Raw genomic sequence first — 15434 nt, forward strand, 5'->3', positions numbered from 1 at the left:
GAGATATATTAGGTCCCCTGGCCAAATATCAACCCCATCCTCTAAGATCATTGCAAAATAAACCACTTTCAAATAGAGAGAGGCCCTCTCTGTCTTTGTCTTCTACTGTTACATAGGGGCTACTCTGGTGGAATTTGAGTCTTTAAAAATGGTCCAATTCTATTTCAAAGAAAGCCAGAACTTGAAAAGACCTAAGAGAAGAGTTGAACCCCTCTGTGCAATGGGCCCAAAGGGGAAATGGCCTGAGGTCACCACGCTAGTTGGTGATAGAACGGGGTCTAGAATCCAGGCGGCATTCAGCTCCTCTGATGGGTCCACAGAGCAGTAGGAAGTCTTGACGCCAGCTCGTGAGGGAACCCCTCAGTTTAACTCCTCTGAGACTGGAGAGCTCCCAGGCACCCTTGACTGGCTTTTCTCTCCTCTTTATAGGGAATCCAGGAATCCCCCATCTGGACCACTATAGAAAGGCACACTGTCAACCTGCATCAGCGCAACGCTTCCACTAACTGGACAGATCTAGAATTAAGGCACCAAAGAAAGAGGTCCACCTGGTCAGTTGATAATTGATACTCTTCATAATTGCAAGTTAATGGGCTCTTGAAGTCTGGCAGATCTGGGTTTGAACACCAGCACCACCATCTACCAGCAGTGTGACTGGCATCCACCATTTAACCTCAGCTTTTTTGTAAAATTCCTACCTCTCCCAGTTGTCATGAGAATGGACATCAATAATGCATATACATTTCTTGATAGCAATAACATAACTGACCTTAAAATAGGTCATTTTTATTAGTTATCCTCCTTAGGCAGAAATGCATTGGTCACATGGTGGACCCAGAAATGGGAAGTTGTTTTACACAAATTAAAACAAAGCAAAGCTTTATTTTCCTCTTATCCAAAGCTATTTCAGAGAATAAATAATCAGGAAGCAGCTGTCAAGTGAGGTAGATGAATGGTTAGTTTTCCCAGATATCACTTCATTCCACTCCTACAGACCATAAGCTGGCAGAACTGATCAACAGGAACAATTTAAGAATGCTGCCTATGGGCACTCCAATGAGCTTTTTATCCCCATCAGTTGTGGATAGCCACTGTGGTAGGACAGAGGAAAATAGATGGAATGTCAATATAAGTATCAACTGGAAAGGTTCTCCCAAATTAAATAATCAGCCTGGAAGACAAACCCCAATGTCCGATGAGGACTCAGTGGTCCACTTGTGAGGTGAACATGAATCCCTTCTAAGGAGGCAGCTCCCTTTGAATGCTTCTACCAAAGTTTTCCATAATCTTTGGTGTCTATGAGGTCAGCAGGTCAGGTTATTATCACTCTAATATTGTTCCATGGGTCATGTGGTCAAGAGATTCCCAGAGTCACATGGCAGAGCCAAGACCAGGATCAGGGCTTCTGCCACTGGACTAGGCTCATCCCTTTCACTGTTCCAGACTGTTCTAGATTATTCCAGACTGTTCCACACTGTTCCACAGTCTCATGTGTGCCTTGGGGCCCAAAATAGGGATGCTTGAAAAACTGCCACATATTGTTTTCAGGCATATTCCAAATGTCTAAGAGATTTATAGAGCCATTTTGTCTTTACTATTAATGAAGGTGACAACTGGCCACCATCAATCTCACTAATGTGAATGCAAAATAACTCTACAAATCTCTTAGACACAAGAATGGAAGCTGGGCATGCCCCCGCGTGAGGTTATTTCAGAGTCACCTGAAGGTCTTCCATCTCCCACCTCCCCAGTTACAATGTTTTGAACTTTTTATTTCCTCGGATGTCTCAAATATCCATAGAGCTTAAATGCAAATGTTTGTAAAAAAATAAAAAAATACAAGGGGCTTCCTCAGCAGTTTACCTCCATGTGATATGCCTATGTCCAATACAGAAACACCTAGTCAGACGCACTTCCCATGCCCAAAGGGGCAGACAGCTCTTCTTGTTGTATGTGGTTGGCAGGGGGAGTCAGACCCATGGAAACATTTTTACAGTTAGGAAATGCAGGCAAGAGTTATGCACACACAAGGGCTGGGGGCTGTTTCAATTCTATATTGTAGCAGAGCAAACTATCTCCAAACTTAGTGACTTACAACCACCAGTTCATGATTTCTCAAGACCCTGAGGGTGGGAAGTCTGGAGAGGGTATCATGGGGATGGCTCCCCTCTGCTCCATGTGCGGGGCTGGGATGTCCATGATGGCTTCTTCCCTCCCGTGTCTGGTGCCTCAGCTAGGATCAGTCAGGGTCACCACTTAATAATTGGCACGGATGGCTTAAATGGAGGGGGTTGGCCGGATCTGCTCGGTGGGGGGCTCACAAGGCCTTGGGTTAAGGTCTGAGGTCTTGGGTCCCTTTCCTCTCTTTCCATGTAGACTCAGGACATCTCTCCCTCTCTCCATGTGGCCCCTCTGGCTGAGCTTCTAAAATGGCAGCTGGCTTCCAAAAACACAAAAGTGAAGGCTGCCAGACTTCCTTAAGGTTTAGGCCCAGAACAGGTATAACTTCACTTCTATTGCATCCTGTTGACTAAAGTGTGTCACGCGGCCAGCCCAGATTTAATTTGGAAGGGAATTACACATAGACATGGGTACTGGAGGTGTGTTGCAGTGGGGGCTATCTTTGGAAGCCAGCTACCTTAGGAGCTCACTCTTTCCACCTTCTGCCCCTGCAAGGGCTGAACAGATCAGTCTCCATCTTTGAGTGGTGCTCCCCTCAGGACAGCACAGGAGAGGCTGGGTCTGCCATTCCCCCCGGGGACTTAATTCTCAGCCACATGAGAGTACTGGCAATGGATGAACATGGATGGCACCATCTAGCCAAGGATGGAAAATTCTCCCTGCGCAAATGTGAACAAAAGCAGTTTGCAGTATGTAAGCAATTGCTCAAGGCTGATAACAGCCTCAGGGGGAAGTCCAACATGAGAAAGCAGAGGGTGCCTGGTCTCCACGGACTCTTAGTGGGCATTTGTGCACATCTAGCAGAGGAGAACGGAGGATCTGACAGCCTTTGTGCAGCAGGCTGGAGTTGAGCTCCCTCGGGATTTGCATCTGGTGATAAATGGAGGCTGGCTGCACATGAACACTGTCTGAGGCTGTGCAGTAACCCCAAAAGGACAGTGGTGGACAGGATTCCCCTCAAATGGGAAAAGATAAACAGGAAGTGTGGGGTGGGGTATTGGAGTCTGTTATGTCCGCTGTGGACGTTTTATTTCCCCAAGGTCAAGATGCCTCTATAAAAGATGTGTGGTTGGCCAAGCATGGTGGCTCATGCCTATAATCCTAGCACTTTGGGAGGCCGAGGCCGGAGGATTGCTTGAGGCCAGGAGTTTGAGACTAGCCTGGGCAACATAGTGAGACCCTCATCTCTATGGAAAATAAAAAATAAAGATGTGTGGCAGAGATTTTCTCTTTATGCAGCCAAACAAAATCCATGGCTGGATTTTCATTCATTCAACAAGTACTTATCCTGGACTTTATATGTCCCAGGCACAGTCCTAGGCCCTGGGGACAAAAATATTTACAATATAATTTTAGGCTGGAAAAAAAGCAAAGCTTATAGGGAAAAGGATGGTTACTACATGGATATTGGGGCAGGGAAGGCAGCTCAGATAAGATGACTTTGGAGGAGAAACCTGGAGAAGTGTGTATACCCTGAGGCTCCGCAGGACAGGTGCTCCAAGGACAGAAAACTGCAAGAGCAATGGTGCAGAGGCAGGAACGAGGCTGGGGCATTGCAGAAAGGTCCATGGGGCCTGTGCAGTTGGAGCAAGGTAACTGCAGGGCTGGGGCTGGGAGCGGGGATGGAGAAGGGGCAGGACAGGGAGTCTGAGAGGCAGACAGACCCTCCCCCGACTCCACCCCTGTGCAGTCTCAGGGCCTCTCTCTCTCTCTCTCTCAGTGTAGCCTCAAGCAAGACCGTCCAACTTCTAATATGGCCACTGCTTCCAAAAACCCAAAAGCTCAGGGGTCAGGTTGGGTAGAATCTTTTGGGCCCTTGAATTTAATCCTCAGTGTGTTAGAAAGCTACAAAGGCTTTCAAGAGAGAACAGACAACCTGCCTGGTTTACATTTTGTTTGGAGTTGAAGCCAGGGTGGTCTCCTCCTATGCATATTAGCGGAAGCTTGGACATTGGTCATTTATCCAGAAGAAAGTAAAAACTGAAGGGTCAAATGAGGCTACTCTGAATATTGTGAGACCTAGGAGAAACAAGAGAAATAAGGCCCCATGGCCTGTATCCCGTCCCTCTCCTCTCCGCATCCCCAGCTCCGTCTTGTGCTGCGGGCCTCGTGCACGTGCACAGGATGGGGGCAAGCTCTGGGTGGACTGGTCCCCATGGCCCTGAGTACTCCTCACCCATGGAAAGGGGCACAGCCAGTCGGGGCCCGAGTGGGGCCTCTGCAGTCCAGGCCCAGGGCAGGTGGCTGAGTCGGAGCATCCAGGGGCAGCTCTAATTCCAACCATGACCACAGAGAACAGGAGGCACCAGGCATCCACTGTCAGTCTGTAATCAGGATGATCAGTGCATTCCCCACTCAGCACACAGTCTCCCACAGACATGCAGCCACGGTGTGGCCTCAGCATCAGGGATATTTGCAACATCCATATGGCTTCCAGAACAAGAGAGCAGGGAGGGTAAGAACAGGGAGCAGTGTGGGAAATGGGTGGGCTCAGAGGCCTGCCCAGGAGTTCTTGGCCAGGGTGGAGAACCCATCTGCAGTACAGTGCTGGGGGAGGCCAGGGAAGGAGGCTGGGTGTGAACATCCAAAGAGCCTGCAGAGTGGGCACAATATGGGCTGTCGCCAGCTCACGATGCCTCCCTTTCTCTGGGCTGCAGTCGGCATCTACGATTAATAAGACATAGAGAAGTCATTCACCAGAAGTCCTCTTAGAAAAAGCAGTGCTTTTGACTGGAAAAGAATGATGAGTTGCAAGAGTATGGTAAGTTAAAAATGCATCTTCGGAAGAGGGTGAGTTCTGTTAGCGGGTGGGCAGGGGGATGGAGCTGGGGGCTGGGGCCAGGATTGTGCTGAATTAATATGTGTAATAATGCAGGGAGGAGCCAGAGAGATTGGAAAGGTAAAAGGGTGGAAAGAGAGCAAAACTTAACATGGGTAGTGGATGCTGGAGAAAGACGTGAATGGGGAGTTGGAGTTGTCTGTTGAGTGTATTGTTTACAGTGCAAACCTCCAGAGGCCCATGAAGGTATCCTGAACCCACACTACTGCAGATGGGCTGAGAGGCGGCATAAAGGCGGGGCTGGGGAGTGACAGAAAAAAGTTGTATCCCGAGAGCATCCCAGCGAGCCTCTCCAGCAGCAGCAATCCCCCTGTGCCCCATTGGGTTCCACCAGCTCAGAGCAGGCAGGGCCTGAAACAGACGAAACCAAGAAGCAGCCAGTGATGGGTGACCCAGCCAGCTGGAACCCAGCCCAGGGCAGGGGGCACCAGGAATCTCCTGTCCTTGGCAGAGACGCGGTTTTGATCCAGGCTAATACTGACTTCTGATACTCTCAGCAGAGCAGAATTTTAGACCTGAAGAGTGACAGCCACCTCAGTTCTTCCCTTTGATAAAGGGCACATGAATTCTGCTCTGTTGGCAAGAGTCCAACAATGCAGGCGAGTCCCTGATCTGGTAAAGCAAAGAAAACTTGCCCTAAACACTCTGCAGAACTTAAAAGCACCCACCACTCAAATTGGGAAGAATCACAGGAGTTAATAATGGTGTTATTGCTCTTCTTAAATGTTATTAATAGTGATATAATACTTCCTGTCTCCTCATTTGGAGACAAGCAGCTGCCATGCGCCAGGATGATGAAGGTCATAATAGGGGAGGAAGGAGCATGAAATTGACTCTGACCTTAGTCTCCATGCAATGTGGGAAGCAGTGCCAGTTGCCACAGCTGCACCGCTTTCCCTCCCATCAGCGGGGAGTTGACGGAAGGCCAAGCCCACCCTGGGGAGATTCTAGAATATTCTAGCACCATGAGGCTGGACCGCATCCCAACCTGGCAAGAAAATTCTGGTGATCAAGAGATCATCATTCTGCAAACTTCCTGGGAAGGCTTTTCTGATCAAAGAACTGCGGGTGTCCAATCCTGCACACATGTTAACATGTACGAGCACTGAGGCAAGAGGCACAGTATGAGAGACTCAGAGAACAATTCTTTCCGGTCTGTTTAGCCAGGGCTCTGCATCAAGTGTTACTGGGCTGGCCTCAGCTTCCTCATCTGCAAAATGAACAGTTGTCTGCCCAGCCCCATAGGAGTTCCGTAAGGCTAAAATGAGATAACAGATGTGAAGGTGGTTTACAAAAAATAAGTGTGGGGCTATTCCTCTGCAGGGAACATCTCTATCACAGCTAGTTAGAGGTGACCACAGACCTCTGCTGCAGAGCATGCACCCACAAACCTGGACTTCAAAGCAGCCTCTTTTGCTGAGCTAGCTCTGCCCCTGCCCAACTCCTGTTGGGCAATCTCAGGTTGCAACATTTCTGAAAACACGTTCTGACTGATTGACAGATCAGAGGAAGGCAATGCACCAGTGTCTCAATCCTTCTAGAAACTGCTATTAAAAACAGAAGACTGCAGGGAGGGTGCAGATCACAGTGGCTGTGGCTGGGGAATTTTCCCTATTTTATCCCTTCCTTTCCCCCATCCTCCTCACTTGTCCTTCCATCCTGTTCCCGTTCTCTATTCCATACATAATGGTCTCATTACTCCGCCTCTCTGCCTGTCCCTTTCTTGACCCCCCAACCCACCCATTCCTTGTGCTTATCAGACCCCCTCTAAGACACTTCAGCTGCCAGCAAACTCTCCGTCACCCAACCCTCAAAAGTAAAGCCTTGCTGTCCTCCAAACTGTGGTCCTCAGACCAAAGCATCAGTACCACCTGGGCACCTTATCAAAATGAAGAACCTTGGGCTCCACCCCGACCCACTGAACCAGACTCCAGACTTTGCATTTTAATAAGATCTACTAGTGCATGTGTGTGCTCAGGTCTACAGCAGCTCCGATGACCTCCCCTAGCTCTAACACACAGGCTTCACCCCTCGTCCATACCACTGTTGGCCTTTCTTGGTAACCTGATATTGCTAGGCAGACGTTCACGTAGGCATCCTTCATATCCCCAAACAGATTACAAATGATTAGAAGGCAGGGAATCCACACTTTCTCCAAGGGCCTAGAACAGGGCTCTGCACCATAGTAGATGACTGACCAAAGTCCCCTGAATGGGTCAGAGGACTTTGATCAGTCAGTCTAGATTCATCCTCTTCACTCATTCATCCAAGTCTTTATTAAGCAGCTACTCAGGGACCAGCCCTGTCCAAGCATTGGGGATCCAGCTGAGAGCAGGGCTTTCATGGAAGCCTCTAGAGCAGGAGGAACAGTCACATACAAACAAGTAGGCAAGTAGGTGCCGAGGTGGCTTTAGCTGCTGCTGAGTGCCAAGAGGAAAATCAAGCAGGGAGGAGTGGCCACAGAGTAACTGACTGGAGGGTGGCCATTGGGTTGGGTGGTCTGAGAAGGTCTCTTTGGGGGCTCACATTTTCACTAAGACCTCAACATTGAGAAGACCTGGATGGAGGCTTCAGGCAGAAGGAACAGTTGGAGCCAAGGCCAGACAGAAGAATGGGCTTGGCCTATGTTCCAGGCACATGGCTTCTTCACCCTGCCCCATTCCAGGTAATCACGCATCCACCACGTGTCATCCATCCACCCCCTCTCCCAGGGGCAGGACCGATCCGAGGTCTCAGGCTTCTCCGAATCTGTCCCTGTCGCCAATGAGCAGCCCTCCCGAGAGGTAGGATGTCTGCCCGTAGTTGTTTCCTCATCGTTTTCTCCAAAGCCGACTTTGCTCTTTCTTTAAGCATGGTTGGGCACTCCGTCAAATATTCATGTGCCTAAGTGACATGGATATGGAAGGAAGGTTTCTTGTAAAATTCAAATTCAGTCTCATGATCCCTGACGGAACCTGCCGAGGTCGTCTTGGCCCTCGCTACTCACTACTTAAAGTGTGGTCCTCTGACCGGCATCAGCTTCATCTGGGAGCTTATTGAAAATACCCCAGGTGTCTTGTTGTGCACCTATGGTCCCAGCTATTCAGGAGGCTGAGGCAGGAGGATCACTTGGGCCTAGGAGTTTGAGGCTGCAGTGAGCTATGAACACATCTATGAATAGTCACAGCACTCCCACCTGGGCAACACAGCAAGACCCCATCTCTAACAGAGAAAAAAGAAAAACAGAATCTCAGCCCCCACTCAAACCCACTGAATGAGAATCTGCACTTGAACAAGACCCCCAGGTAATCTGACCTAGAACAGAGTTCTGCCTTCAGACTCAAGGTCCCCAGAAATCACCAAAACAAGCTACACAGAACAGTGAACATGATGGTTAGCCAGATACGCATCGGATCCTTGCTTTAAAAATCTCTTGTGAGTTGGGTGTCATTATGAGCTTCGTTTACAGGTGAATTAACTCAGGCACGTGGAGGTTGAGTCACTCGCCCGAGTTGATAAACTTGGAAGTGGCAGGGCTAAGTTTGAGCCCTGGAGGGCTCACCGCAGACCTGTGCTCTAACACATAGGAGGAGTGAGGCTCAGAGGCTGTATCTATTTGCCAGGGCTGACATCAACAAAGTACCACAGACTGGGTGGCTTAAACAACAGAGATGTCCTGTCTCCCACTTCTGGAGGCCAGGAGTCCAAGATCAAGGCGTCGGCAGGGCGGGTTCCTCGGAGGCTGTGAGGGACGATCTGCTCCAGGCCCTCCTCAGCGTCTGGGGGTTGCTGGTAATCTTTGAGCTTCCTTGTCTTGCAGGGTCACCCTGATCTCAGTGTCACCTCAATCTCTGCCTTCATCTTCACATGGAGTTCTCCCTGTGTGAGTGTCTGTGTTCAAATTCTCCCTTTTATAAGCACACCAGTCATGTTGCATTAGAAACATGGATGAAGCTGGAAACCATCATTCTCAGGAAACTATCACAAGGACAAAAAACCAAACACCACATGTTCTCACTCATAGGTGGGAATTGAACAATGAGAACACTTGGACAGAGGAGAGGGAACGTCACACACCGGGGCCTGTTGTGGGGTGGGGGGAGGGGGGAGGGATAGCATTAGGAGAAATACCTAATGTAAATGACGAGTTAATGGGTGCAGCACACCAACATGGCACATGTATACATATGTAACAAACCTGCACGTTGTGCACACGTACCCTAGAACTTAAAGTATAATAATAATAATAAAAAAAAATATATATATATATAAAAGAAACCTACCCTAGTGAGCTCATCTTAACTAATCACCTCCGCAATGACCCTATCTCCAAGTAAGGTCACAGTCTGAGGGACTGGGGGTTAAGACTTCAACATGAATTTTGGGGACACAATCAACTCATAACAAGGCTTGGTAAAATGATAATGACAGCTAACGCTGTTCTCACTTTGTTCTCAGTGCCTTACAGATATCACCTCACTCAATCACCACCCTCCTAGGAGATTAATTCGATTTTCATTCTTGTTTTGCAGATAGAGGAAACTGAGGTACTGACAGGTAAGCATCTTTCCCAAGTCACACGGTTAATAAATGAGGCAGCCAGGATTCCAACCCGCGTAGCCCAACCTCAAAGCTGGCATGACAGCTTTCTCTCTCCAAGGGTGTCTAGCATCACACTGAGCTCCCATCTCTGCAACTTTTCTTTTCTTTTCTTTCCTTCCTTCCTTCCTTCCTTTCTTTCTTTCTCTCTCTTTCTTACTTTTTTTTTTTTTTTGAAGGAGTTTCACTCTTGTTGCCCAAGCTGGAGTGCAATGGTGTGATCTCGGCTCACTGCAACCTCCACCTCCCAGGTTCAAGCGATTCTCTTACCTCAGCCTCCTGAGTAGCTAGGATTACAGGCACCCGCCACCACACCCAGCTAATTTTGTATTTTTAGTAGAGACAGGGTTTCACCATGTTGGCCAGGCTGGTCTTGAACTCCTGACCTCAGGTGATCCGCCTGCCTTGGCTTCCCAAAGTGCTGGGATTACAGGCGTGAGCCACCGTGCCCAGCTACAATTTCTTTAGCAAGTTGTTGCTGGATTTTGGCTTAGTGTGTCCAGGACAGCATCCCTGAAACAGGGTCATATGAGTGGAACATCCTGGGTATTCAGCGAGCCCAGGGACAGAAGGGGCTGGAAACCGCATATGCTGGATGCAGAGAAGGCACACACTTACACAAATAGAGCTGGGACACTGTGTTAGTCTGAATGGAAACCATAAATGAAGTAAGTGACAGGGCTCAGTTGGAGCCCCAAGGGTCTAACCACAGACTCTGCACTCTAATATGTGGGAGGAATCAGGCTCAGAGGTTGTATTAGCTGTAGTGCCTGGCATATTGCAAGCACTCGATAAACATTAGCTACTGTTAATCATTTTACTGAGATACTGCTATGTGCCAGGCTCTGGGTGGGACATCTCACTTACATTTCTTTCTTTTCCTTTCTCTCTCTCTCTTTTTCAGACAGGGTCTTGCTCTCTTGCCCAGGCTGGAGTGTAATGGTGTGATCATGGCTCACTGCATCCTCCGCCTCCCGGGCTCCAGCAATCCTCCCACCCCAGCCTCCCAAGTAGTTGCACACCACCACACCTGGCTGATTTTTGTATTTTTCCTAGAGATGGGTTTTCGCCATTTGCCCAGGCTGATCTCGAACCCCTGACCTCAAGCAATCCACCCACCTTGGCCTCCCAAAGTGCTAGGATTACAGGGGTGAGCCACTGCTCCTGGCCCTCTCTTACATTTCCTTCTCAACTGTACAACAACCCTAGGAGATAAATACTATTACTCCCATTTTAGAGATGAGGAAACTGAGGCTCAGATGAGTATAGCTGCTGTTATCCCCAATCTGGGGATCAGGACTCTTCTTTGTAAGACATAAACAGTCCATGCCTTTGAGCAGAAAAGCCTTAGAATATTGCAGGGAAGAAGATTTGCATGTTCAACTCGGATAGTCCTCACCACTGAGTTAATATTTCCAGGTCAGAGCGCCTCCGAGAGAAAAAGGCGGTGGCCTTGGAGCTCTGGTCTCCTTAACTGCACCCTGGGAAGTCTTCACACGGCCTTTCTTTTTCCCCTGGTGGTCTAATCTGGAGTCAGATCCAGCCATCAGCTCTTACAGACGGGGAAGGACCGGGAGCCAACGGGAAAACAACAGGTGAGCTTGTGAACAGTCCCCTTCTGTGTCTCGGGCAGGGTGTCTGCCCGGGCAACTGTGGGGCTGCACTGACTTCCAGAACCTTCTGCCTCTGCAGGTGTTTTAGGAACTTGGCCTCAGCGCTTCAGTGACCCATATTTTATTACCTTTCAGGTTTCTATAATTCATCATTCACTCCTTTCTGAAAACCTAGAATGAAAAAGTTTAGCAGCTCAGCGCCGCGGCCTCTCTCCATTCTCTCCCCAAACACATCGGCCTGTTTGTTCTCTTTCATCCCCGCTCTTCCTGTTGCATTCTGCCGGTTCAATGGGGAAGGAGTGAAACCGGATGGCTGGACCCAGTGCGGGGAAATGACTTCAGAGCCACCTTTGTTTCCCTCATTCCTTTGAGCGCACTTGGCCCTGCGTCTCTATGAAAGGGCTTGTTTGAACCATTCGGAACATCCAGCAAGCCAGAGATGCTGCGGCCAGAACCGCTCGCATCTTTTCAGGCTGCCTGAGACTCTGGGTTAAACTGCCAAATTTTTGCAACAAAACTAACCATGACATTGGACATTGTGTTATAAATTAGCCACAGCCTTCCAAGCAAATTGTCTCTTTTTATTGTATCAGTGTAAGCCTCGGAAACATTTGGCTTCAGCTACTACCTTCAGGGAGGCTCAGAGGATATTTTTGTTCTGCCCCAAACCAACTCTTCAGACACCGAGTTGCATGTGCTCATACCCATATCTTCATTCACAGTTATTCTTATCACACTCCCTCTGCGAACCTCTGTCAGTTATGTTCTATTTCTCTGCCTCCCATCCACCAACCTGCTTTCAAGTTTTGATGTGGCAGAAACTCTCTGAACATCTATAAAACAAACGATGCATTTCTCTTTTAGAATGCATTTCACAATGATTACGTGAAACTTCTTGTAAAGAATAGTTCTTTTCACATATACAGTCAGAGATATTAAAATGCATGTTTATTAGCAATGTGTAGAATTTTATTGTTTGGTGCTCACAGAAGCAATGTAAATTTCCACATCTGTTAGGTCACTCTGAGAGTGTATGTGTTGTGTGGGGAGAGAGGGCATGCCCATCTGTTTGAGCTATGTCACCAAAATCTATATCAAGATTTTTAATTAGGCTGAGAGTGGTGGCTCACGCCTGTAATCGCAGCACTTTGGAGGCCAAGGTGGGCGGATCACTTCAGGTCAGGAGTTCGAGACCAGCCTGGCCAACATGGTGAAACCCTGTCTCTACTAAAAATACAAAAAATTAGCTGGGTGTGGTGGCACATACCTGTAATCCCAGCTACTCGGAAGGCTGAGGCACAAGAATCATTTGAACCTGGGAGGCGGAGGTTGCAGTGAGTGAGATCACACCACTGCACTCCAGCCTGGGTTTCAGAGTGAGATTCTGTTTCAGGAAAAAAAAAAAACACTTTTAATTAAAAGGAAACCCCCAAAATACACAGTTGATAATTTATTTTCCTATTTTTTTCTTCACACACACACACACGCATCACAAGACAAATTTAGGCTCAGAAATAACCTTAAGTAATAAACTGTATTAAGCCACAATGCCATTTATTAAAAATAAAATAAACCTTCTTATAATATTTGCAAAACACAACCCATGACATTCGATAATCTTGAGTGTTGTCATCAGAACCAAGAACACTGTATAACTGCCTATGTCCTTCCACATTGGAAATAAAGACAACTGTGACAACTATATTGCATTGTACACAACAACTACACAACATTGTAAGCAACAATAAACATTGTGTCAGTTTACAACTACTTGTTTAACTTGTATTCTCTGTCAAAGTGAACAAAACTCATTTTCTTTCACATTTTCCCAGCAGGAATCTTTATTTAACCTGAACTGCTTCTAAGTGTGACTGAGACTCTGGTGAGCTGGTCCCAGATGAGATGGGATCAAGCATCCCCAAGGAGTCCTCCCTGTCCAAGAACAACTACCGAAGGGTAATCCATTTACTCTTCCCCAATTTTCTCTCTCTACTACTACTCTCCTCTACCCAGAAAGGAGAAATGTAGAACAAAGCTAAGGGCTACTCTCTTTGCAGCTCCTTCCCTGACCTTTGTGTTCCAGGAAGAGTTATATTTGGATGGGATGGGGGCACCTGATATAGGGCAAACAACGGACAAGGCTTCCGCTTCTCCTAGAGACAGTGTAAATATCAACACCTACTGGGTAATTTAAACTTTCCAAAGAATATTGACCTTCTTAGAAGTAAGTAGCACTTTAAAAAGTGAACTTCATTATTCCATTAGAGGTCTAAGCTCTAGCCAGTTAAGCAGCACATTTTAGCAGCTGTTTACTCTGCTGGCCTTCTGCAAGAGGACGGTTTCATGCAGGACAACAGGGGGCTTCACAGCAGTACACCCCATCTTTGTTCTTACAGAGGAGAGGGATGGTGCTGCATCTGAAACACACTCACACATCACTGAGGCTTTGAGTCCCCAGTGTCTGCCATTTCCAAGGTCCAAGCTTCTTGACCCAAAGCAAGAGTAGATGGCAGGGACAGGGGAATGCGCAGGAGACACTAGGTTTCTACACAAGGAAAAGGAAATCTGAGGCACACACCTCTGCAGAGTGAAAGGAATCACCAACACACACACACACAAGCCCCTTTAGGCAAAGAAAAGAGCGGTTGTTATGGTGGACACAAGTTGCTCCCCAAGCATGTCCTCAATGTGGGAGGCCGCAGCAGCTGCCTCCCCTTGAGACAGACCCCGGGGCCCGTGCCAGCGGCCACAGTAACTGGCTGGCCCTTGCCAGCTGTCACACTTTGCATGCCGCTGCTTCAGCCCAGCACAAGGGACCATCCAAGTCACCAGCTCCAACCAGTCCCAAATCCCGTGCCCAGGCTGGAGCTGGATGGCCACCCAGAACCCTCTTCTGAGGCCCTCTACCAAGGCACTGAAATATGCAGCATATCCAGTTGACAGTATCCTTGGCTGGGGGAGAGATAAGTCTTACAAGGAGGAGATGAGGTGAGACTTAGGTCTAAAGAAAACCCTCAGGGACACCCACAGGAAAGAGGGGTGCTTCTAGAGGGGAAAGGCAGCATGTGTGTGTTTCCATCTGTTTGATTCCTGGGTGCCCCTTCCTGTGGGTGGGAAATGGGGAGCGTACAAGTTAGGCAACCGGCCAAGGCTTTAGATTTTATCTTCCCCGTTCACTTCCTCTTTCTGCTGGCAGGGTAAGACCCTACGGGCCCCACCTAGGCTGTGTGCAGGGGAGGAAGCCGGAGGGGGATGTCACCAGGGCCTGCCCCAATCTGGCACCTCAGCTACAGGACAGAGGGTCCTGACAGTGAGGGTGGGCATTGCCGAAGAGGCTGGAGCAGGGTTTATGGTGGCAGGATTCTGGGGACACTCTCTTGGGGAACATGGCTGGAACCCACCAACTCATCAATATTGGCACAGTCTAGGCTGGCCCCTCCATCCTTACACCCAGTCCCCAACCCGCCCCATCATGGCCCCCTCCTGGGCTTCCTGGGAGCCTGGTTCTGCTGGAGGGAATTCAGGAAGCCAGTCCTTGGTGGGGCCGCTCTGCCTGTCCTGTCTGAAGGCACAGAGCAATCTACTGCCTTCTGGGAGCCTCAGTTATATCATGGACATCAAGGGATCAAAAATGCCCAGCTCACAGGGGCCCCATGAGAACCAAACGTAAAAGTGTCTGTAAAAATGACTTGAAAGCAAGCTGCTTCAACAGAAGGCGAAATGATTAGTGAGGTGTTAAACGTAATTGCTTGAAACATTCAAGACTCTTCCCTTGGTCTCTCTCTCTCCTTCCTGCTTAGTATGGTTCTGCTTAAGCACTCAGCTCCTTCCTGCCAAGGCTTCCCTCTCTCTCCCAAAGTGGGGCCCCCAGCACCACGTCCATGTCAGGCCAGGCCCCTCTGAGAGGCAGGAGATCTTACCAGGTTCCTTCCCTCTCTATGAAACCTTTAGGAAAATGCTTGGGTTAGAGCATTGCCAGGAGTTTGTGCATTTAAGGGATGAGCCTCTGAGCTAAGGGAGATTTCAGACCATCTTTAGAGACCTCCAGGACACACAGTAAGTGCCAAGCACTGTGCTAGGCTTCAGGAAGATGGAGAAATGAGCAGGTGGTCCCTACCGTAAAACAATCATAGCCAAATGCAGAGATGGTATCTACATAACACAATAGGCTATGAAGAAATCCTATCAATGGTTTGCCAAGAGTCATGAAAGGAGGAAGAGGA

The sequence above is a fragment of the Pan paniscus genome, chromosome 22, assembly GCF_029289425.2.
Source record: "Pan paniscus chromosome 22, NHGRI_mPanPan1-v2.0_pri, whole genome shotgun sequence".
In the NCBI taxonomy this organism is placed as follows: domain Eukaryota; kingdom Metazoa; phylum Chordata; class Mammalia; order Primates; family Hominidae; genus Pan; species Pan paniscus.